At 38.2% G+C, this 26,578-nt stretch overlaps 1 long non-coding RNA gene across 1 annotated transcript; it reads left to right on the forward strand.

Annotated features, from left to right (window-relative positions):
- Positions 1-26,578, forward strand: LOC111095216. The gene is made up of 4 exons (XR_005357039.1): positions 1-210; positions 9,053-9,138; positions 25,545-25,807; positions 26,343-26,578. It is a non-coding gene; the product is annotated as an uncharacterized LOC111095216 (long non-coding RNA).

A 26,578-nucleotide genomic window follows, 5' to 3' on the forward strand; every position in this document is an offset into this window, starting at 1 on the left:
TTCTTCTTAGAAGTCAGCTGTTCCAATTGGTTGACTTGGTGATTGCTGTTGTATTGAAAGCTTGAGCCTGGAGGCCGCTACCCAGACATTCACCTCAAGCTTGCAAACCCTTTTTCTCTTGTGTACTTGAAGGGTTCAGAAAAAAAAAGATGCACAATTACCTTGAGAATGGAGTCAGGACAGGAAGAAAAAAAAACAGCATCTAATATGGTAGTAATGCCACAAAATTTGCCTTTCTACTTCCCTTTTAAAATCAGTATGATAAAAACAAAAACAAAATGAAACGGAGCATACTCAAGAGACTAAGACTGAATCAGAAATGTTTCAGAACAGGAGAAGTTATTCCTCTCCACATTTATGGAGAACAGATTACTTCAAAGATGATTGTTCATGCTGATTCATTTACACAGCTATGAGGCTAGTGGACCGAGGGGTGGGACTATAGAGGCCCAAATGATAAATTGTATGATAATGGTATGGAGATGGATTTGGTTGAGATACAGTTCTGAAATAAAAAAGAAGTTTTCAGAAAGATTTCAAGCAGTAAGTGAAAAAAAGTGAAAAAAATTAAAGGAACTCAATAGAATTAATACAGTAGGAGATTAGAGCAGTAGGTGGATGATAAATGTGATCCAAGAATGCAGGGGAAATAACAAAAAAAATTAAAAAGGTATAAGAGAAACTAATGGATATAGGACTAAGCAAAATTAATTAAGTAATGAACTAATCTATTTATTATTTTAGTCGATCAGCTCCAAAAGTCAGGGACCATTTGTGTGTCCAATGTTGTTTATCTGACACACATCATCTAACATACACTTGCTAATTCTTCTTTTTTTGGGGGGGAGGGGATTTTCAGAATGATAGAAAATAAGGATTTTGTATTAATAAATGATATCTTCAGGAAGAATCCAGAACCAACAAGCAAAAATGATCCTCAAACACTTATCAAAAGATTCTTACACACACACAAACACACAAAAAAAATACCAAATTACTTACAAACAAAATAAGATAATTTTAAAGCATTCAAGAGAAATTCTTGTAGAGTAGATAAGTAGAATTTTTTTGGAAAGGAAAAAAAAATAAAGCTAATATTAGACATTTTTACTTCCAGCATTGTCAGCTGATAAATATCTACTTAATTTTAAGTGAGAAATTGTTCTTACCCAAGAATGCTGTTCCTAGCTAATGTTTTATTTTCATGCATGATTATGAGAAGAGCCTTGTGTAGATATGTCTAAGAAAAGGTTATCCATTAAAAAAAGCTCAAAGGCTACACCTGCCAGCTGTGATATGAATCAGAAATAAAATCTTATGATGCACTCTATTCATGATTTTTATTTTTTCCTGTTTTCTAAATCACCAATTTCCACTTTTATCTTTATGAGCACCTTAATCGACTTTTTGAATATATTTTGATATTTTTCTTACTTCTTCATTGAATAAGATTCACTTAATTTTATATGTTTTTAACTTTTCATACATTTTGCTCAGCCCCTCCCTTCTTTCACTTCTGGCAACTACCAATCTGTTCTCTATGTACTAAGATCTTTATTTCTTTTTCTTTCTCTCTCTCTCTCCTGTTTTTTTTTTTATTTCACATATAAATGAGATCATATAGTATTCATCTTTCTCTGTGTGACTTATTCCACTTAGTATAATGCTCTCAAGGTCCATCTATGTTGTCATAAATGATAGAATTTCCTTTTCTTCATGGCTGAAAAAATATATATTATATACGTGGTATGTATTATTAATGGTATGTTATGTTTATAATATTACATATATTATATATTAAATAATCTTATATTTTCTTTATTCATTCATCTGTCAATGGACATTTGGGTTATTCACATGTCTTGGCCATTGTAAACAATGCTGCAATGAACATGAAGGAGCAAATGTCCTTTTGGGATAGTGATTTTATTTTCTTTTGATAAATACCCAAAAGTAGAATTGATATATCACATAGTAGTTTTGTTTGTAATTTTTTGAGGAAACTCTGTACTGTTTTTCATAGTGGCTGCTCCAATTTATATTCCTTCCAATGGTGCAAAAAGTTTCCTTTTTCTCCACGTCTTCAACAATACTTGTTATTTATTTTCTTTTTGTTAACAGCCATTCTAACAGATATGAGCTGACATCTCACTGTGGTTTTGATTTGTATTTCTCTGATGATTAGTGATGCTGAGCACCTTTCAGTGTACCTGTTGGCCATCTGTGTGTCTCCTTTGAAAAAAACATCTACAGATACATTGCCCATTTTAAAAAATCTGATTGCTTTTTATTTGCCTATTGAGTTGTTTGAGTTCTTTATATATTTCAGATATTAACCCCTTATTGGATTTATGATTTGCAAATATTTTCTTCCATTTCATAGATTGTCTTTTCATTTTGTTGATAATTTCTTTTGCTGTCTAAAATCTTTTTAGTTTGAGCTCTATTTGTTTATTATTGCATTTTTCACCTTTGCTTTTGGTGTCAAATCCAAAAAAATCATTGCTGAGACTGATGTGTAGGAGCTTACCCTGTGTTTTCTTCTGAGTTTTATGGTTTCAAGTCTTACTTTCAGTCTTTAATTCATTTTGAGTTGTTTTGTTTTGTTTTTTTTATGTATAGTATAAGATAGTGGTCCAGTTTCATTCTTTTCCATGTGGCTGTCCAGGTCTCCCAACACCATTGTCTGAAAAGATTATCTTTCCCTATTGTATATTCTTGGTTTCTTTCTTCTAATTTTTTTAAGATTATTTATTTATTTATTAATGAGGTACACAGAGAAAGAGGCAGAGACAAAGGCAGAGGGAGAAGCAGGCTCCCTATGGGGAGCCCATTGTGGAACTCAATCCCAGGACCCTGGGATCATGACCTGAGCCAAAGGCAGACACTCAACCACTGAGCCACTTGGGTACCCCACTTTGTTCTAAATTAACTGACCATATAAGCATGGGTTTATTTCTATTTCATTCCTTTCATCTTTGTGTCTGCTTTTATGCCAACACCATGCTGTTTTGATTACTATAGCGTTGTAATATAGTACGAAATCAGGAAATATAATGCTTCCTTTGTCTTTTCTCAAGATCACTTTGGCCATGTGGGGTCTTCTGTGGTTCCATATAAATTTTAGGATGGTTTGTTCTATTTCTGTGAAAAATACCATTGGAATTTTGATAGGGACTACACTGAATCTGTAGATTGCTTGGGGTAGAGTGGACATTTAACAATATTAATTCTTCCGGTCCATAAGCATGGGATATTTTTCCAATTTATCTATGCCTTTTTCCATTTTTTTTTCATCAATGTCTTACACTGTTCAGTGTACAGGTCTTGTACCTCCTTGGTTAAGCTTATTTCTAGCTATCTTACTCTTTTTGATTCAAGATTCATTTAATTTTAATCACTTTTTTTGTAGTGATGATGGCTTCTGAGGTTATGAATTCATCTTTGTCTATAGTGTTAATTGAACTCCATAAATTCTGATACGTAGTGGTTTCAAATTGTCATACTGTTAATATTCAATAGCTGTAGCTCTGGATGGCTTATTTATATTGAAGAAACAAGGTAAAACTAATTGAGTATATTTTGTTGTTTATAGCTTTATTTTTAATTGCTATTTTTATTGTGTTCTAAGAATGTTCTGTATTTTTTAAATTAAAGCCATGTTTATAATCTACATATGGACCTTTTTAATAATTTTTAAAGATTGGGTTTATGGCGATGTACTATTCCAGGCTCCCATCCTAATATATTTATGACCAGCACAAAAAGGCTTGATATGTGAAGAATGGAAAGACAAAGGGGTATTGTAAAATCTCCTTGCCTGTAGTGACTCTATTTCTCATTATTGTCTATGAGAAAGTCAACAAACAGCTCCCATATTATTCTGATTAGCATCTCTGAAGGAAAACAGATTTAAGTGCCAATAAAAATGCATTAAGAGACCTGATTATTTATAAATTCCTAGCATAGATCATTTCTCTTTTCAATGGTCACTACAAAGCATTAGTACATGAGGTCACCTTGTTCCCACAAACTGTGCTGGATTTCTCTTTTTTCTTAATTTTATGGGTATTCTGCTTCATCTGATATTCACAGAATAAGTCAACTTGGTAGCATTTTTAGTAATACATAGTCATGTATTTTTTTTTTTAAACTTCTGTAAATTTCAGTAAAGTCTTTAGTTATTAGCTTGTGTGGGTTTTTGCCGGTGGGAACAGAGAAAGGTGGGGAAAATAGAGGGTGGCTACAAGATTTGCTGTCCCTCTTCCAGTCTAAACATCCCTCTCTTGGAGCACTTAGGCATCACATTTTTTACTGGAGTCAAGCCAAATGGGCATTTGCCAGAAAATGATTTCAAGTCTCCTTCAAAGCTCATGACAATAGCACCACCCACCACCATCTCTGCCTAGGTTACCCCTTCTCTTACAGACTCTGTATCTCTCAAATTTATTCCTTGATAGTTTGACTCTATCCACTCCAGTGTTGGCATGATCCCCATTGAAAAGCTTCCTTCCACTTAAAGGGTTGAGGGTTGGCTCTGCTAATGATTTATACTGCCATTTTGGAACAGGACTGCCATAAGCTGTGAAGTTGGTCCCCCCTCATTGAAACAACTCTGCCAGAATAAGTGCTTCCCAATCCTTGTGCTAGGCATGGGATGGGGCTTGAGAAGGCCTAACACTACTTTCAGAACATAGAGGCTCTATTACTTCTTTTGGTTCATTCATTTTTTTTTTTCTAATTTTTCCTATCTGGACTGTCTAAGAAACAGAGAAACTGAATATTTCTTCTATATCTCACCCTTCTCCAAATCTCTTTCAACATTATTCAAATTTGCTTCACAAACTATAAAGTGCTGTAGAATCTCAAGACATTTCTGATAGGACTTTCTAAAGCAGATTAGGGTTGCACAAACATCTACCCAGAATGGAGGCTATAACACAGAGATTAAACAGGTCTTAGTAACTTCCAAAATGTATTGGCCTAGCTTTCTACCATATCAAAGCCTACAAAGACAATGTGTTTCTCATGTTAACTTGATATGATGCCTGCTACCAACACTAGAGGTTTGACCTAGTAATAACATTACTTATGGGAGATGGAAGGTATCTTATAATTGCAGAATATTGGAGATGCAATGGGAAAACTGGTATGCTGTAAAGAAGAAGACTATGATCTAGTATATTCTAGCAAGATTTCTTCTATAATATACAGTCACCTATAGGCATAAATAAAATGCCCTAGGCTTGAAGTAGGGCAAATATTTTAGAGGTAGTATAATATACAAAACAACTTGGAAGTTTGAATACTGTCTATTCTCCATATTCTTCACCCTTAAAGTATGCATAAAAGTACATTCTTAGTGACTATGAAGATTAGAAATGCATATGTAAATCATCTATACCACTCTCTTGCCTGGAACAAGTCAGATGCCCAATCATGGCAGCTCATGTTATGACTAAATGAGCCTGGAAACCTTTGGCATATAAAACAGTATGAGGAGATGAAAACAAACAAAAAACAAACAGAAAAATAAAACAAAAACAATATCTATCATGAGATGGATCTTTGGTCTTATTTTTCCCTTCTAGACATAAGAGCTGTATTTAGATTGACTTAAAAATCTGGTTAATTAAAGTATAGAGACACATTCTTTTTTCTTTTTCTTAAGATTTATTTATTTATTTGAGAGAGAAAGAGAGAGAGCACAAATAGGGGGAAGAGCAGAGGGAGAGGAAGAGAGAATCCTCAAACAGACTCTCTACAGATCATGGAGCCTGAGGCAGGGCTTGATCCCAGGACCCCGAGATCATGACCTGAGCTGAAATCAAGAGTTAGACACTTAACTGACTGACCACCTAGGTGCTCTACAGACAAATTCTGATGAGAAATCTATGTTTTTTTTCCTCTTAATTCCCAGTCTTTGTCGAGGTATATGCCTCTATTTATGGTCATAGACTACCTGGACTTAACTAGATCCGCAATAGAAACTATAGAAGCAAACTCCATGTATACATCATGGAGTTCTTCTCTTTTTGCCAAACCAATACTGCTTTCTCATTCATTAATATCTGTTTACATTTGTTTAATCTTATGTGTGTTTTCATATTTTATATTAATTTTATATTTATTTAATATTAGTTTTATAGTTGAATAATCTTCTTCCTTTCTCATCCCAGGTTGTTCATGTTATGGACAAGATATTTGCACATAATACAGTCTTGCCAACTGGAGACTTAGAGGTTTCTGGCTTTGTTCATGCATGAGCTCACTAACTAGGCCAAGCCAAAGAGATTCAAAGTATGACTTTTGTCAGAAGTGTCAGAACTGTTGTGAGAATAAGGTAGAAGTCTGTCACTACTGACAGCCATCTTGCTACCCCAAGATAAGGATAGACTGAGAATGGAATTAGCATAGAAGGGAGAAAAAAATGAGCTAAGGGATGGGAAGGATGAGACTGAGTCCTGATGGTATAATTTGAAAGTCTGAGTCCAGTCAAACTTGATTTTTCATACTTTAATTATTATTTTTCTAAATTGAGTTAAGTTTCTGTCACTTTCAACTAAAAGATACTGACTGACATACAAGGTGGATGCAGGTTTCTTTTAGCCTGAAGATTATATACTTTGGGGTGCCCTCTTTAAGAAAAAGAATACAACACTACAAAAAGATAAAGAAGATGTGGTGTATATATATAAATATATAAACATATAAGTATATATATACATATATATATACATACAATGGAATATTACTCTGCCATCAGAAAAGACAACCCACCATTTGCTTCAACATGGATGGAACTAGTGAAATAAGTCAATTGGAGAAAGACAACCATCATATGGTTTCACTCATACATGGAATATAAGAAATAGTGAAAGGGATTATAAGGAAAAGGAGGGGAACTGAGTGGGAAAAAAATAGAAAGGGAAACAAACCATGAGAGACTCCTAACTCTGGTAAACATAGGGTTGCGGAAGGGGAGGTGGGTGGGGGGATGGAGTAACTGGGTGACAGGCACTGAGGAGGGCATTTGATGAGATAAGCACTGGGTATTATACTATATGTTGGCAAATTGAATTTAAATTTAAAAATATGTAAAAAAATATGATGGAAAGTAATTAGTTAATGAGAATGTGAAAAAAAATCACGGCCAACATAAATTTTAAAGGGCTAACAAATATCACAAATTTTACAAAAGCCAAAAATAAACAATGTTTTTTTATATTAATTATTTATAGAATGTTTTACTTAACAATTTTTTTGGCTGTATACTCTATTTGACTTGTAATGAGATAATTATTTTTGGTATCATTTTTCTAAAGACAGAGTAAAATACAATTTGTATTTCCTCGGATGGTTGATCAAAATTGATGTTTGTTTTAAAATTTTAGTAGTTCAGATTTTTTTTTTCAGATATACAAACCATTGTTGGTAAGGACATTACTGCCAAAATGTGAATTATTATAAAGTTTGGAAAACCCCCATCTGGATTCTTTTACATAGAAACTGTAGGGTTTTAGAGAATTTCAAGTTATCTTGTATAGTGACTTCTCTTGGATGTCTTTGAATTGCTGCCACTCTTTTACCATTCTGTCCTCATTATTGTCCATCTCCTAGTTATAATGGCATAATCTGAGCTGTGTATTCCCTTTGTCCATGACAATATTTCATGTAATATTAACAAGAGTGTTATGTTTAATTATTTTTCAGTCCATTCAAATGATTCATTTCTCTTTATTAATTGGACTATCAAGCAATCCTAGGATCTATTTTTGATGAGTTTAAAATATAACTGGGCAGCCCAGGTGGCTCAGCGGTTTAGTGTTGCCTTCAGCCCAGGGTGTGATCCTGGAGACCTGGCATCGAGTCCCACATCGGGCTCCCTGCATTGAGCCTGCTTCTCCCTCTGCCTGTGTCTCTGCCTCTCTCTCTCTCTCTCTCTCTGTGTTTCTCATGAATAAATAAGTAAAATCTTAATATATATATATATATATATATGTTATATTATCAGGCATATTCTTGACTCTTAACAAGAGAGAACTTTTGTTTTGACTAAGTGTGGGAAAGAATTTCATCTTCCACTTATAGCTTTATGTATATGTTGATTAGAATTTTCCACAGGCTAGCTTCTGGTGTTATTTATATCAGACCTTGTTTCTCCTTCTCTACCACTCATTTTACTGTTGAAAACATTCGATCATATTACAACATGAGCCCTGACTCCATAACTTTGTGTCACAATACTGGGTGAGCCAACACAGTGAACAAGAGGAGGATCCTGGCAGCTATTCCTAGGCTAAGTGGGCTAGCAATCACCTAGCTATAGACATGACCACAAACCACATAAAACTATCTCACTAAACACAACCTAAATACCAACAATGCCAGCAGCCACTCCAGTGCTATCTAACAGGAAGAATGGAAAGTCTGGTGGTGTGTGTGTGTGTGGGGGGGGGTTGGAGTGGAGCAAGATGAGAGTCTTGATGGAGTGTGGTTAGAGTAGCTTACCTCTGTAAATCCTGCAAAAATGTATAGCCACGTTAAAACTTTGTAAGTCCTCTCTCAGAGTCTTGGAAAAAGCCCATGTAAAGGTGGGACCTTGAAGCTTATTATTATTAAGAATTTACCTCTACTGATACAATATATGATTTGAGGTTCTGGGAAACTATGGAACTGTTAGTTTGCAGTTCTTGGGCCATAGTGACACATTGGAAGCCAGGAACACCATTTATGCTCTACCTCCTCTAAGAACTCAGGAGAAACCCTAAGCAATGACACTCTGAATGTCAACACCTCTGATGTCCTGATGGCCTTCACTGAGTGGCCAGTATGGCTGCTTAAACATTTATGCAATAATCTTTGACTTTCATGTAATCATAATGGATGAAATGTCAGGCTAGGTCAAATCAAAGAGTGCATCAAGCTCTGACTTTGACAGCAGCCCTAAGAGTCAATTTTGGAAAAGCAAGTGACTTTCCTTCTTTTTCAACCTCAAAAGATTAGGTTTTCTCGTGTAATGGTGCCTGAGAACTGCTTATTTTCCTTCCAGATGCTGGATTGTGTTCTTAGGAACTGAGTGACTTACATCCAAAACACTGAAAACTAATGAAAGACCTTGCATAATACAAGATCAATGTGAGTAATAGGGGATTCGAAGGAGCTTTTCCCTAGGTCAAAGTAAGTCATATGCCAAGAAAGATTTATGCTGATTTAACTAGTGAGGAGAAATCTAGGATTAGATTTTCAATTTGAGAAGTCAACTGGAGCCTGGGGAATTTAATCGGCAACTCTACATGTGCTTCATTGGTTACCAGCAATCTTGAGATCCGTCTGTTATGTGGAAATATGTAGAGTGAGTGAATCTTGATAATTCTCAATTTACCTAATCAGATTATCTCCTTGTCTGAATGCAGACTGACAGGTGGAAGCCAGACCTGTAACTGGGGTGCATTCAGTTGGGGCTCATGTCTTTCCACTGGCATGTCCTCCAAATGGCTCTTTGGAGAAGTTAATGAGCACAGAGCCGAAGGTCTGGAGATCTGCATCTGGCAAGGCCTGGCATCCGACTTGGCAAAGCTATGTGGAGGAACGTTGTTAGTGCAATCACCTGTAGCAGAGGCAGAGAAATTTCCATCTGCTCAAGCCTCACTCACTTCACTGGGGAAGATTATATGATCTTACTTCCCGATCCCAGGTAGACCATTCAGCATTCAGGTGCAAGGCTGCTTCCAGAGATGCTACAGGAGACACGAATCAGAAGGACCCTGGATCCACCAGCATGCTTTCTTGGCTCAAGGATTCTAACATCTTACCTTGTTCAGCCTTGAATACAAATCAAGTTAGTACAGACTTCGGTATCAGACAGACCCAAGTTCAAATTTTCTAGTAGTGGGAACTTAGGCAAGTTACCTAATCACTATCAGCTTAATTTCTTCCTCTAAAACATGGAATACAAGAAAATCTGCTCTTATTTGTAGTGTTCTGAAAAATAAGTATGGTTAAAGTGGATGAAAGTGTCCACTACTGGGCTGAGCAGAGTGAGATTCAGAGGAACTTTGATCCTGGAATTATGTTACACACATTTATTCATATCGGGGAGATGCTAGGCCTGACTCACTCTCAGGCTGTTCATGATAAACAACCTGTAACCCACTCTCATACCGTGCTGGCATTCAAAATTTTCTATTTGTGAAAGGTGGGAAGATAGACTCAGGAGGGCTTGATTTGAAGTTTCAACTTGAATCAGGTTCATGAGAGGAGGTTCAGAGATAGCAGAGCCTCTCTTAAACCCAGCAATGATGCCAACATGGCTGACACACATAGGATTAGAACCATTTATGATGTTGATAAGATAGGCTACCTGGTAAAATTCATTGTTTGGTCAACTCATTCTGTGTGTTTATACTCCTGAACACTAGTTTTTGTGGAATATCAGTAAAGAAAAAGGAGGCCAGTTCTCTGAAATGGGCAAGGGGCACCAGAGGATTTGTTATAAGGGAACATCCCTCTGATGATGGGCCAAGTAGCAAGCCATTTAGTTAGAAAACTCTTCATTTAGAATGAAACATTCTCCAAAGTGAGCTCTATCAAACATTTTGTCTTTTTGTCCCATTCTTTTAATTGAGATGAAACCTTAAGATACATTTACTGACAAAAAAATCAGACTGCTCTCACTCGAACTTCATACTTTGTTGTTTCTCCCTAAACTGAATGCAAGTCAGTTCCCTTTGACAAATATTTGCTGAGCTTACATTGTATTCCAGACAATGTGCTAAGAAATAATGGCACGATGATAATCAAGAGAATGACTTTTTACTTGTGGGAATATTCACTTCACATCCAGTTTGCAACAGACACAAATGATTAATTACCATACAATGAGGTAAGTGCCATCGTAGAAGGGGTTTAATAATTTACTAGCAATATTTTTTAAAATGAGAGAGTTTGTGATGCTTCTTTATGGTAGAGTCAGAGAAACTTCCAGAGGTAGTGCAATGTTTTTTGTTTCTTTAAAAGGAAGTAAATGTTTGCCATGAGAATTGGGGAATGGACATTAGTAGGAGTTTGGTGATTGGTAGGATATGAATAAAGAGGAGGAGAAAAATAAGAACAAATTTTTGTGAGTTTTTCTGATGTATGAGGATAAGATGGATAAGATGGATAAGGATAAGATGGATAAGGCAGTGAGAGAAATGACAAGAGAGATCGGTGCAGGTGAGAGTTCAGTTGGCCCTCAAGAAATGTACTAGAGCCAAAGATGGACATTTTTGAATGACCTATAATCATATAATGGATCAAGTCAGGTGTTTTCACCACAGTTTTCTGAGCTAGATAAACTTGTAACTTGAATGCTGGTCCATCACCTGCTAGACGTGTAACTTGATAAAATACTAAATTTTAAAGCCTCAGATTAAATAAGAAGGATAATACTATCTTCACTGTTTTGCTGTGAAAATTAAATAAGGCAGTAAACAGAAAATGTGTTGCATCTTAACTGCCACATGACAAGAACTGGTGACCTCAAAGCTATCCTTCAACATAAGATGGCAAAGGGAGGTGCTGCACTGCAGGAGTTCCATAGATGACCTGCAGGAGGGTCAGTGAAATGTTATGTGCATTTGCATCTGTCTGAGGAGATGGACTGTAGCTTTTATATTATCCTCCAAAGTCTGTCACTCAGAGAAAAGTACTGGTGCAAGAGAGTGCAAGAAAGAGCAGTAAAAAGAGAATTTTGAGGGACGTTAACAGTATGGAGGCAGGAGAAAGAACCGGAAAGCTATGAAGATAAAAAGTTGGTTCATAAATACAGCCAGTTCCATTATCATGGGACACAGATATTCCTAAAAGCCACTAAAGGTGAGATCTCTGGGTGGCTCAGCGGTTTAGCACCTGCCTTCGGCCCAGGGCACGATCCTGGAGTCCCAGGATAGAGTCCCACACTAGGATTCCTGCAGGAAGCCTGCTTTTCCCTCTGTCTGTGGCTCTGCCTCTCTCTCTCTCTCTCTCTCTCTCTCTCTCTCTCTCTATGTCTCTCATGAATAAATAAATAAAATCTTAAAAAAAAACAAAAACAAAAACAAGCCACTAAATGGTAGGCAGAAATATGGCCCCCATGACCTCACACCCTGGTTTGAATACATCTTGTTACATGGAAAAAAAATACTTCACAGATGTGATAAAGGTTACTAATCAGTTAACCTTAAAATAGGGAGATTGAATATATTTATACAGAACTGCATGCAGAGCTTTCATTCTCTGAAATGAAACTCAGAGGAAACTAGGAGATAAAGCAGAAGGGGAAGGCAGAGAGAGAGATTTGAAGCAAAAGAAGGATTTCATGCACTGTTGCTCACTTTGAAGATAGAAGGGACCATGAGTCAAGGCACACAGGCAGGCTTTAGAAGCTGAGAATAGCCCTTGGCCAATAGCCATTAAGGAAATGAGGATCTCAGCCTGACAACCATCCCCAAAGGAATTCTTCCAAAAACTTGAATGAGCCTAGAAGTGGATTCTCCCCCAAGCACTCTGTTTAAAAGCCCAGCTTGAGTTTGGCTTTGTGGCACTCTAAACAGAGAACCTACCTGATCTATGTTATGCATGGACACTTGACTCATAGAAACTATGAGATAATAAATTTGTACCATTTTAAACAGCCATGTTTGAGGTTCTTTATTATAGCAGCAATAGAAAACTAAGACACCATGCTATGAAAAAATGGTGCAATGAAAATCACAGGGATTAAGGTTAAAACACCTGGGGCGCCTGGGTGGCTTGGTCAGTTGGGTTTCTGGCTCTTGGTTTCTGCTCAGGTCATGATCTCTTGGTCATGAGATCAAGCCTCCATGCTCAGTGGGAGTTTGCTTGGGACTCTCTCTCTCCCTTTCCATCCCTCCCTCCCCTTGTGCTCTCTGTCTCTCAAATAAATGAATAAAATCTTTTTTTTTAAAAAAAGGATATTTCATTCAAAAAGGACATATACCAAAATGAAAAAAAAAATAAAGTAGAAATCCAATAAACATGGTAGCATGGTTTTACACGGGGGAATGGGTTAACAAATATGGAAGCACTATAATAAATATGGCACCCACCTTCACCAAGACCTGACATTTGCTTCTGGAATTAGGAGTCAGAGGATTGATTGTAGCTTATTCATTCTTGTGAAGTGATGGAGGGAGGGAGTGTTATCTGAAATTGGACAGAAAATTTAACACCAGATGTGGATAGGTGTGGCTTACAACGCACAGGTGAACTGAGCTCCCTGGTAGATGTTTAAGGGGTGTGTGTGTGTATGTGTGTGTGTGTGCTATATTCTTACATTATGTGTGTGTATGTGTGTGTGTGTTTTCTATATTCTTACATGACTCAATGCAGTTTTCTGTGTTTACCTAGTGTTTCTCCTGAATGTGAACAAATCATACATAAGCAAATACAAAATTTGCATTATGGTCAAATGGTTCATGAATATATCAATTATATTAAATTCACATTTTCAAAATAAGTGACTCAATACAGGAATAATGGTGATGAAAAACTGTATAACCGGCTGCTCATACCAGACACATGTCACTCTTCTTGACAAGTGGACCGACTGGACTTGTATTTCTCGGGAGTTAATGCCACTCTACATGACTCTGTGTTGTCACAGGCAACTCAACAGGTCAAACGTAGCAGCAGTCTCTCTCAAAGTCAGCAACAGCAAAATAATTAATCAGTCTGCCTCACTTTCTCAAAAGGCAGACAGTATGAAACTAAACAATCTTTGGGATCCATACTTCAATCTTAGGAGTCAATTTCTCATTTTGCAGTGGCCTGTTATAAATCTCTTTGCAAATCTTTTTTTTTTTTTTTTTTTTCTTTGCAAATCTTTTAAACACAGTCTCACTCTGGTGTGTTTCCAGCCCTCAAACAATTAGTGTTTCTCATTGATTGTTTTTCTGCGTGATTGCCTATGCAGAGTCAAAAGGAAGCCAGTCTTTGGGAAAAATCACTAGATACTGCTTGCTGGCCACGGGCAAGTAGAGAGGGAAAAAATAACCCAAGGATGTCATTTCATGAGAAAGACACATGCTATCTATAAGGAGAAATGGCAAAGCTGAGGTTTATTTTATAATCTGTAAATTAAATGCCGATGACTTTAGTCCAACCCCTTCATGGGGTCACTTAAAGCCCAGCAAATAGAGTGCTTTGTCCAATACCAAAGAGTAACTTAGTATCAGAGCAAAGGAAATAACTCAGGCTCTGTAACAACTTGCAGCATGTGGTGGCCATAGACAACTTGCAAATTTTACAAAACCTAAAGACCTTTTTCACAAGAATAATCACTTTTTTTTAAGTTGTACACCACAGCAGCCAAAAAAAAGTATGCAGGTCTCACATTGCTTTCATGAGAATGTCTCAAGATAATTAATTCCATCATTCCAATTGATCCCATCATGTCTTCAACCGTTCATTATTTCCTTTCTTAATTCCACTAGAAATGAACAAGAAGTTAGATGCATCCTAACAGTGGCCAATGTAACAGGGGCTGAGAGAATGAGAAACAAAACAACCAGACCTCTATGGTGTGAATTTATTTACAACCTCATTCTTGACCCTCTCACCCAGATCAAGTCTTCCCCTTTAGGAAACATGTTCTAAAATACTTTATTTCTGTCTATCACTACCATGTTTCCAAGCACTGGACTCCCATGCCATAAAGGTCAGAAAGTCATCGTTTATTTCTAAAAGATATCTATGTGTGTGTGTGTGTGTGTGTGTGTGTGCTGTAAAAGAGAAATGCAAAAGGCTGTCTCACCATACTGTTTAGAAGCTCAATTCTAGGCTCTGTGCTATCCACCACCAAAAAAGGGTCAAGCATCCTTTAGAGTTTCAAGTTCTTTCCAGAAGATGTGACATCATCTTCCATCATCAAAACCCAAGAGGTTTCTATGGTAACCTCCTCCTCAAACCCATCAATTTTTCTGGCAATTCCATTTCATTCTGTCCCAGGGACTGCACTGAAGTTTTTGTTTTTAAATAAAACTCTCAAAAATGAAGCTAGGAAAATATCAACAGGCAAAAATAAAATAAGTATAATCCCAACAACATCCTGAGCATAATAAGATTCAGAGAAGAAAACACTCCCTAGTAATATTGGGTTCAGGGTGTTAATGAAGATTTAACACAATGAATAATATTATAAAAGAGGATAAAAGAATGGAGGCAGGGAAGAGTCAGCCCCAAGAGCAAAGACTGCACAATGGTTTGGGGACAGCCGGCTTCTTCTCCTTGCTTCTCTTTCTTCTCTGATAAGCATACGGTTGCCGGCATTGAAATAGCATTAAGCTAAAGCTGTAAATGAGGTTTCCACTAGGAAAAGCTGTCTCTTGCAGTGTTCAGAGCAGAGCTGGGAGCAGTGCCAAGTGCTCATGAAGCAATTTCGGAAGGTTCTGCTGGAAAGGCAGGAATCCCTGTCCTTCTATCACTCACAGCCCTTTATAGCAACTGGCATATCAGGGCATCAGGATCGTATGGTGAAAGTCAGGATTCGAAGTGGCTTGGGCAGTATCCATCTGTCTTATTCCACACAGTTACATTTCTATTACCACCTTAACTTAGCCAGTACTAATTGTAAGCAATGCCCATTTCTCTTCCATGGCCTTGGTTCAGAGAAGATTCATCTCTCATCTCCTGAATCCCACTTCTACTTTAGTCAGAACTATACCATTTTCTGAGTAATGTGTTCTTGTTGAATTTGTAAGTATCAGTCTCACTGTGTCATGAACTCTTTGGGGGCATGGAAGGTGGTCTCAGGGCTACTCATAGCATATACCGTACCAGAAAATTTTGAGGATTCCTGGGGACTGGAGTGTGTGTGATCTTCACATGCAGGCAGGAATAGGTTTTAGTGTGCAGATGAAACTCCTGCCTGTCTTTAATCAATCCAGCAGTCAGTGGTCAGGAAGAGTAGCAAGGAAGCAAGCACATGGGCACTTTGATCTTTCTCCGAAACATGATTCCTTTGCTCTGAACCCATGAACTTATAAAGAAAGAGGATCTGTTTCCCAAGGAAGGTTTTCTTCTGGTGGCATTGGCAGAAAAAAGAAAAAGTTTTCATATCCAGTAAAGGGTCTCCTTAGGGAAATAAATGGATTCCTCCCCACTCCCCACCCCAAAAGAGAAGTCAAAGATAGAAAGGGCCGTGGGAAAAATAAATAGAATTTGAAGTGCACGACGGAGAGCATGTGTTGAAAGTTTGATAAACTATCCCCAGAGTGGAATCAGTCAGGATAGGCTAGATCAGTCAGGATAGGTTAGATTACTCTGTGGTAACAAACAACTCCAAAACATGGCTTCAAACAACAGCATTTATTTCCTGCCATGCTACAGACCAACTGTGTGTTGGCTAGGGCTCAGCTCTAAATGATCCCACCTCCACAGTGAGGCTGACAACACAGTCATTCACTGGAATTCTGTGGGCAGCTGGAGCAGACAGAAAAAAAAAAGGTCTGGAGGGCCAGAGTTTCAGCCCAGAAGTCACACTATTCTGCTCACATTTTATTGGCTAGAACCCACCACATGATCCCTTCTGACCCCCATTGAGCCTGGCAGGTGGAGCTGGGAATGTTTGCTGAATAAAACTAATGACTATTCCTAGGGGAAAAACTTCAGAGCACACTTCAAATTTTTAATTTTATGTTTGATTATTTCAGAATTAGCAACTACATGAAGAAAAAAAAAATGCAGGTAAATAACATAGTTTCTGCCTACCTTCATCAGCCACTTTCCAAAGCAGCCTTGCTCAGTCTTTGAATATCCCATGAGAAACCTGGAGATTCATTACTCAGTCATTCATTTTTTTCAACTGATCGTTAATGTTGAAACGATTTCTGTACTAAGTCCTGGGTAAGGCACCATGATATAAAGGTGTATATGTCACCTTTCTAAGCTCATGATCCTTCTTGATCTGTGATTATCCCATTATCACAACCTGCCCTGTGCCTCCAGCAAAAAGCTTCTGGGTTTCATTTCTGGCTTAGATTATAATAGAATTCATAACAGTACCTCCAGAGACAGGCTGATTTGAGCTTCTGTACCTTCTCTATCCCAGTTAGCTTCTCTTACCCTAATGTCTCATCCCCCATGCTACTCTTAACTTGTTCTTACTTCCTCACTATGTGATACAACCTACATGTGCTTGAGTCAATTTGCATCTGATTACACTGGATGTTTGAGATTACTCCCTGGAGTAGTTCAGCGACCACAGCCAGAATAGATCATTCTTGCCTCTTCATCCTTGATACTCTTTAAGAAAAAAAAAAATCTATCCTCTGTCTTCTTCCCAAATAAATATGAACATGAGTCCTGGATCTTGATTTATCTGATATGTCAAGAATTCAGAAATCATCATTATAACATAATTATGACTTCATAATATATTTTAGGGCTAGAAAGAGAATGCTAACAAAATATTGAAGAGTTAAATTTCAAATCAGGGGATTCATATTTATTGGAGGAATATCTAGTCTGTTCCTTGATCAGAAGTGTTTCTATAGGAAAGGCAAAATGATTTGAGTCCTAGATATAAGAAGTGTATCTTGACAAATCAACTCACTTTGAAATGCAAATCTAATTCATTCGCTAATTGTCTTTAGGGAGTATAATCGAGACACCCGTTTGCTCAGTGAACTTGATAGAGACTGCAGGTTGCCTAATGTAAAACAATTTTCCCTGTTCACTTTAAAAACACCCTATTTATGTGATGGTATGAATGAACCCAGATAAAGGACCTCATTTTTCATTGCTTGCAGTCACATGTAGTCACGTGACTAAGTTCTGGCCAAAGAAGTTATAGCCAAGACTGTCAGTGACCTACCTACATTCATCTGCACTCTGCAGTGAACTCCAACAGCCAAGGCTTCGCATCTCTATGTCTGGAATATCTTTTCCTAGCACTGTGGAGAGCCAGTGCCTGCAAGTGGCATACCAAAAGTGCAAGTTGACTCAGTGGAGAACAGTCCTCAATCAATGCTTCCAAGAATTGGCATACAAACACTCCAGCTTCCTCACCCTTTGAGTGGGGAAATTTAAAGTTGTGTATTTTATGCAAGTCCCCAGAACTGATTTGCCAATTGTGCTCCAGATGTCCACTTTAATGGCTGGTAATAATCTGACTACCTCCTGTCCCCTAGATCATTCTTCATGTCTCTCCAGGCCCTCCCTACGCTTCCAAATAAGCTGCTAGCAGCACTTGAAGATCCTTTGTCTTAGGGTCTTACTCTGATAATTTGGGCTAAAACTGATATGTAAGCAGAATGTCAATACAGCTCAATAGCCATCTTGGACCACGAGAAAGAGGACCCCATCTATGTAAATTAAGAGCTGAGAAGTGGAAGGAACCTAGAGCCCTGATGACCATGGAACCTCCATACCAGGCCTGGACTTTCCACCTCCAGAGCCATTCTACATGAAAGAGAACTACATTTCTATCTTGTTAAATAAGATATGTAATATGAAGTACCTTAAATATATCTGCTTCTCTTTAATATTTACTTATTTCATTCTCCAAACTAATCCAAATTTATGTGTGTGTGTATATATATATATATTTATGTGTGTATGTATATTATGTATGTTATGTATGTGTGTATATATATAATTATGTGTGTATATGTATGAGGGAGGGAGGGAGGAGCTTTGAAGTGTAATTGGGGGCTCATTTATGACTTTGGAAATAATAGCTAGATTGTCAAACAATGCTTCATCCAGGGTCAGAATTCACCTGGCTGTGATTATTTAAATCCAGGCCTTAAGAACTCTAAAAATCTCGGGACACCTGGATGACTCAGTCAGTTAAGCGGCTGCCTCTTGATTTCAACTTAGGTCATGATCTGAGGGTCCTGAGATTGAGCCCCGAGTTGGGCTTTGTGCTCAGCCAGGAATCTGTTGGAGATTCTCTCTCTCTCCTTGTGCCTCTGCTCCTCCCTCCAATAAATAAATAAATAAATAAATAAATAAATAAATAAATAAATCTTTAAAAAAAAAAAAAGCCTCTAAAGATCTCAAAGGATTTCCACCTCTGGGACAGATCTCAGTTGTACCCATCTCACCTGGATTCCAACCTTTCCTAAGCCAGATGCATCTGCTGGTCTTCCAGGTATAGGGGAATGTTCTACACTCTGCCTCCCTAGTGGATTCCCTTATTCTGGCCCATCCTCAACTATCTTGTCTTATCTCTACTCATGCTTTAGTTTGAAAATTAGATAGTATTAGAGGAAAAAAAAAAAAAACATGCCACAAACCATACTATTTTTCTCTGTGTATTTTCAGTACCGTGCTTATTTCTACATTGTTAGCTTGTTAGGATCAGCCCCTGGGGATGGAGTTCGTGTTTTGCATTTGTACTAAAAGCCAGTTGTAGGGGAGTAACTAATGAGAACAATTCTCTGCTGGGGCCTGTGTTGTCTAGAGGGTTTGGAAGGAGAATTGGAGCATTCGTGTGCACATTTTCTACATGGGGAGGGAAAACTTCTCCTAATATGACACCTTTTCTCAAAGCGTAAGACTTATGTAGCTCCAAAGGATAGTAATCAATGGAAAGTCTGTGGAGTCACTTCCCCATCAGACCAAAGACTCACCAGATCATCTATTTTGTCTCTTCATCTCAGAATCCTGGACACAAAAGTAGAACACAGGCATTCACAGATTCACAGAACACAATAGGGGGAAGGGAGTTGCCTCTGTTTTAGTCTCATCAGGGCCACTGGCCAGATGTTGTTGTTCTTTTTGACATTATAGTTTGCTGGTTCTAGATACAGGGGAATTTCTAATTCCTAAAGAGCACAGACATTGCCTCCAGGTCAGAAAACACTTGAATTTCTGATCAACTGTAGTTCTGGCACTTTCTGATGCATATCCTCCAGGGAATCAAACTTACTTTTGAGAACACTCAGTCTACTTACAAAGGAATGGGGAAAGTAGTTGGGGGAAACAAGTACTTGCCACGTACCTTACATGTGCCAAGTACTGTCTTAATGGCTTAATATAAATTATCTCACGTATAATATGTTTAACAACTCAGAAAGAAATGTACGTTGTTACCCTTACTTTACAGTGAGGGTGGCCTATAGCTGTCAAGGGTGAAGGCTAGGATTTAAACCAAGATCTGAATGATCCAACATTCACCTACCAGTATTTAGGCTTTGAGCTTGCCAATGTCTTGATCCCTATTATGAATTCAGGGTTTCTGATCTGAACCTGGAGGGCACTGGTACTTCTGATAAGGAAATACAGTGTCTAGTATCTGATGCATAGATCTCATGAATGACTTCCCAGTCCAACCTGAGATTGGTAAATATGGAGAAAACTATAGGCCAGTAAAAGACTGACCAGACAAAACAGGGCAGCTTGAGCAGAAAACCTTAGTTCTTGAGAAAAGGGTTGTCACCCATCTCATTTGACTTTCAGGTGTTCACTGTGCGAACATCTGCCTTAGCATTTTGCCCTGGTTCCTGGTTCTGCAAGCCAGCTAAGTCACCCATTGAGTAGCATAAGCTGTGGGACATGTCTTTCCACTCCTGTCCTAAGCTGGCTTCAGTGAGACCTTGGCTTATTATGTACCTGACTTAGGTTTGTCTTTGCTTCCTCATTTACCAATGATGAACATGAACAAAAGACCATTAAAGTGTCTGGTTCCAGGCCAGTTATTCTGACAGGCTGATATGTAGTATGCAGAGAGGGCAATTTCCCCAAAACAAACTTGGCTGATGGCAATATCAGCCATTTGAGGATTTTAAGGTCAAGAAACTATAATTATGGAGAAAGAACATTGGACTTAGGAAATATGGAAATAACTCCTCATTCCACTAGTTGGTAGTTCTGTCATCTTTGGCAAGTCACTTTAGAACCCTTATTTCTTGATAGAAACAAGAAATGAGGATAAGAATATGCCAAATACAGTGTGTATCTGTGACCTTTATAAACTATAAATCTTGATAAAACTCTACAATAATATTTGCAGAACCACTAGGTGTGGGTAACCCAGTTGATGGCAATCCCAAGAGCCTGGGGTTAGAATGTCTTCTCCACCACTCTAGTGTGGGGAGTCAGAGCTTGGGAACTATAAAAGAGTATGCCAAAGATGAAATCAGAAGAGCATCTCTAAAATAGAGTCATGCCTTAGGAGTGCGAGCTGCCCCATGACCTGAGTGTGCATTCAAATCTGGAAAACCCAAGGCAATGAAAACTAAGCACAAGAGATTGCCATGCTAATATAGACAGAAACCTGGATGACCTAGAGAAGCAATTGGAGTTTTGTGTTTTTCGTAGAGTACCACATGTATATGCCTGACTCATCTGAAGGGCAAATGCTGAAAGCCATATGTGGATTGTTGCTCTGTTATAATGAAAAACTAAACCCTAATCCTTATGAAGCCAGAAGGTGTAGGTTAACATCCAAGGTTACATGAAGAACAGGGAAAAGATGATCAGTCAGTGGCAAGTTTAAGTATCAGACACAGTTCTGGGTGCCATACGGATACAAAAGAGTATAACAAAAGCCTGTTGTTTCAGAAAAGTTAAAATTTATTAGAGGAATATGACAAGTATACAAATCGTTACCGTGTGAAATGGATAACAAATGTCAGAGAAAAGATATAAAGCATTGCAAGGGATAAGTTGAGAAAGTCACTTTGCTGGGTTGGAGACTGATCAAGAAACTGTCCCTAAAAGAAATGATATCTGAAACAGGCTGGATTTGGCCAGATGATGCTGAGAGAGAGGAGTCAAGAACAGAATTCTTGACTCTGAAGCATTGAAAGATAGTTGGAGAGCAGGAGACCAACCTGAGAGGAGACTTATACATGCCTTAAATTTTACCTGGTTTCACTTTATTATGTTAAAGGGACAAGCGTTTCCTAAGAATGGAACTCTAGAGGAAAATTTCATAAGTGCCAGGATAGCTTTTGGAATGCAGTGGTGCTAAGTAAGTTTTCGGGATTTCAGCCTAAAAGTCAGTGGCTCAGCCCAGGATGTCCAGGTGACTATAACTGACCCAGAGGCTGCACTGAGGCTTATGCAGGCACACAGAGATGCTCTTCATGGATTCCCTTCCTCATCTTTAACTGGTATGCTCCCTTAGGTACCAAAAGGGGTGGGAAATAGGTTCAAAGGCATTTATTCCAGGAAAAAGAACCTCTGCCTGTGTGCCAGACATTTGACATTGGTATGCAAGGGGTTTTGTGGAGTGTGTTGTGGTAGTAAATAACCACAGGGCTCATTTGTATCCATTACAGCTTTAACCTGATGGGGAGCCTGAGGTGACCTCCCTTTGTGCATCTCTCTTGCTGCTGTGTGAGCAATGTAGAATAGGGAGTCTGGGCCCCATATCTCAGCGCCAAGCTCAGCCCTGAGTTATGCTAATTACCATCCCAGAGCCAGTTAAGAAAAACACATATTGTCAAGCTGGGGCTTTGAGAGAGAAAACAATGAATATTTCTTTGCCTGTCTCCTCTTGTTTGCCCCAACTAATTGGTCCATTTCTCTGCTACAATCACTGGGAAGATAGATCCCCCCCACCCGACCCCAGTTTGTAAAATAAACCGAAATCTATTTCTCTTGTGTTCATTAGAGCCAGCTCCTTACTAATTGTGCTTATAAATGAGTAGAGAGTTGAAACATTACATTGGGGAAGTTTTTTGTGTGTTTTCTTGTTTGTGTGTTTGTTTGTTTGTTTCGTTTCCATGGAACTTTGTAGAAGACTTTTTTCTGCCCCTTTTCTTTCCCTTAAAAAATGAAGTGCTATTCAGAACCTTTCACATTTCAAGTAAAAGACTTTTAAAATGAAAGGAAAAAATATTTCAAACCTTGGCATTTAGCGTCCATATGGTCTCTATTCAGAGTGAACAATTAACGCAGAACTGGCAACGGTGCTAGGGAGACAGATGTGCATAGCTTCCAAGAAGGCTGATAGATTTCTGGTGGCAGCTCTAACATTTAAGACCTTGAGTGCATTATTCCAGAAAAGTGACATATGAGCTGTAGGTAAGAGTCAAAGGCGCTCCTTGGGTGTTCTCTAATATTAATGCAGGTAGAAATCCACACAGTTCATACAGATAAGCAGGTAACATGTAAATTGTATGTATCACATACACTGGCCTTTTTGAGTAATAATCAGTGCAACAGGTTATATTTTTATGTCATCTGACAGTAATGATATTCACTCCAATTTCACGCTAACCCGTTCACATGAACACATAAAGTGGAAGTACCAAAGGCTAGCCTAAACAGTACCAAAGGCTAGCCTAAACAGCTAGCCTGGAAATTAAACCCTATCTAAGCTGGCCTGGAAGGCTCCTGCAGTGGCTCCACCAACAATCAATTAACATGAGGTATTGGCCAATCACATGGTCAAGAGCACAGCCTTAAGAAAGAGAAATTCAAGGTAATATTATCTTTATCACAAAACAAGTATGAGAGCTTTCTATTTTCCAGGCATTGCCTGAGGTACTGATGTTAGTGTAATAGTCAATAGCCACTCTAAGTTCCCTAAGTAGAGTCTAGAAATATGTAGTCATTCTGCAGTGTGGTAAACTCTCTGATGTTCAGAAGCACCATATAAGGGGACCAGAGGTTAAGGCAGTCTGGGCATTGAAGAAGGATTGTAATGGAGATTTGGATAGAATTGAACTCTAAATATGAGAGGTAGTGGCCAAGAATGGAGAGGGGACTGTGCCCTTTGAGGTCTACCTCTTCTGTTGCCCCAGATTATTGAGTAATGACCATACCTCCTCCTTCGTATGACAAGGAATCCATTACAAACATAGACTGAGAGTTAGGTTTTCCCACAGTGATGTGTGTCTCCACAGACTATTCTTGCATCTGTGAAAGAGAAACTGAGGACTTGGGTTTATTTCTTCTCAGTTATATGGCAAAGTGCTCAATGATACCCTCAATAGGGTAAAGCAATCTATGAGTACAGCCAGCTAATGCAATACTCCCTGTTAAAGTATCTTTCATTGGTTTGTTGTGAAGGTTTGGCTGCAGTGAGTGAGGTTATGATCATATGGAAATGAGCCCTACTGTTTAATGGTGTCCTCTTCCTGAGTGGACAGAGCTCACAATCCTGTTTGAAACATTCTTTGTTGAGAATCTGGGATTCTCTTTTGGTTCTGCTTTACCCCTGTTCCCTTCTCGTTCAGAATGCCTTCAGATTTTGTTCTATCTCCTTTTGATCTGAAGCCTTGTCTAGACTTTGCTACCAAGTGTTTCCAAGGGTTCATACCAGCTTTTACCCTTAGATGATGTCCCTACTTCTCCTTTAGTCCATTGCCCACTGATTCAGTAAGGAATCACTACTCTATCTATCACATGTCCCACTTGGGTCAGTGCCATGGACCCCTCAATTATTTTTCCTTGGCTGTCCAAACAAATTACCACAAACTTAGCAGCTTAAGAATAATACCCATCTATTATCTCACAGTCCCATCTGTTAGGAGATAGGAACAGCTCTCATTGGGCTAAAGTTACAGTGTTAAAGGAGGCTGTGTTCTTCAGTGAGGGTCTGGGGATGAATATACTTCTTAACACAACCAGGTCCTTGGCCATATTCAGTTCCATGTGGTTGTAGGATTAAGTTTGGCATCAGAGGTAAGAAGTAATTCTCAGGCTCTAGAGACTGCCCAATTTCCTAGTTTATGGCCCTCTTTGCCTTCCAAGCTAGCAGTGGACAGTTAACATAAGAAGGATAAGAAGGATGTTTCAAATTTCTCTGACATCACTGTCTTTTTTGTCTTGTCACTATTCTGTTTGCAGCCAAAGAAGGTACTTTGTTTTTAAGGGCCTATGTTGTTAGACTGAACCCACCTAGATAATCCAGGATAGTGTCCTTAGTTTTTTTTAAAGATTATTTATTTATTTATTTATTTATTTATTTATTTATTTATTTATTATTTGAGAGAAAGAAAGGAGAGACAGGGAGAGAGAATCCAAGCAGATCCCCCACTAGGTGTGGGGCCCAGTGCAGGGCTTGATCTCACAATCCATGAGATCATGACCTGAGCTGAAATCAAGGGTCACTTAACCAACTGAGCCACTCGTGTGCCCTTTAATTATTTTAAGTAATATCTACACTCAACATGGGGCTCAAACTCACAACCCTGAGATCAAGAGTCTCATGCACTACTGAGCCAGGCAGGTGTCCCATCTTTATTTTAAGGTCAACAACCTTGAAATCTCTTTTACCTTATAGAGCAACCTATTACAAGATCATGTCATTAGGGAATGGATATCCTTGAGGCATTATTATATTTAGCACAGACCCCATCTATATGGAAGTCTAGAAAGGTAGAACATCTTACACTTTATATCCTAGTGAACTTTCTAATAGAGAAAGACAAAATGCATACAATATTTTCTCTAGTAATAGTTCAAGTTTGCAACATGCTTTCCCAATTCATTATGAAGTTAAGCAAGATATGCTTGAAAAGTAGCTTGCTTGGAGCTTGGCTTAGTCATCCTTAGAATATATTAATTTCCTTCCCCCATTCTTGCATTTGAATTCCCAGGGATAGCATCATGGTGTAACTTTGGAACTATAAAATGGATCCTACAAGCTACACTCACAAATCAGTTTAAAGATTATCATAGTTTGGAGCATACAGAAGTCTAGCCAATTTAAGCTGAGCATCAAGATTCTTTCAATCTTAATAAATTGTTGGGCCAAGAGTATCCCATCCAAGTCCTGAAAATCTATATATTCATTTGGAACATAGAATATATGGGATGTATATTGTGACTCTATGGCCTGAGAAGGCAAAGAAGATCCAAAGTAAGTGGCCTCCTGGCAAAGACATCACTTTGCCCTTATGTTCCCTAGTGATCAGATTCACAGGAGGAGTTTCTGCACCCTTTCCCCATCCTCATCCCAGGACCCCCAGTGAAGCCTAAAATAGCCCCTTCTCTCATTCCTTTTTTCTTTTTTTTTTCTTGCCTATCTAGACAATTAATTCCAATCTGACTTTAAGACATGCACACACACATACACACACATACACACACACAATCTTTCCTCTAGTCAATTCCACAATTATCACCTTTTCTATACAAAGTCCTTTCCTGTAAATGATACTATTCATGCTGATACCAAATTATAGGTACAGAGTCCATGTCCAGTTTATCTCCCTTCTCCATTAGCCAGCTAAGAACCCAGTACACATTATCTGTTCAATGAATTTCAGATGAATGAGAGAGATGGCATACATTACTTGTGAAATTTCATGCATATAAGATTATAGCCTAATAAATGTACTGTAAATAAATGAATGTAAAGAGTAATTATTTCTATTTTTTTATATTTTAAACAGCTTTGGTGGATCCAACAGCAAGCTCATGTGCTACCTACCATTCATTCTTTTCTTCATCTGTATGATATCATTCCTGATACACATCCCAGAGTCATTCCGAGAACAGCCCTCAATGCTGCTCTCCAATCAAACTAAATTGGCAAATGCAATAAAACCTAATTGCCAACTCTTAATAGTTTAACACCTTAAGACAACCCCAAGTATGGTTTCAAAATAAATGAGTTACAGTTAAGAAG

This window comes from Canis lupus, chromosome 3 (assembly GCF_011100685.1).
Source record: "Canis lupus familiaris isolate Mischka breed German Shepherd chromosome 3, alternate assembly UU_Cfam_GSD_1.0, whole genome shotgun sequence".
Taxonomy (NCBI): domain Eukaryota; kingdom Metazoa; phylum Chordata; class Mammalia; order Carnivora; family Canidae; genus Canis; species Canis lupus.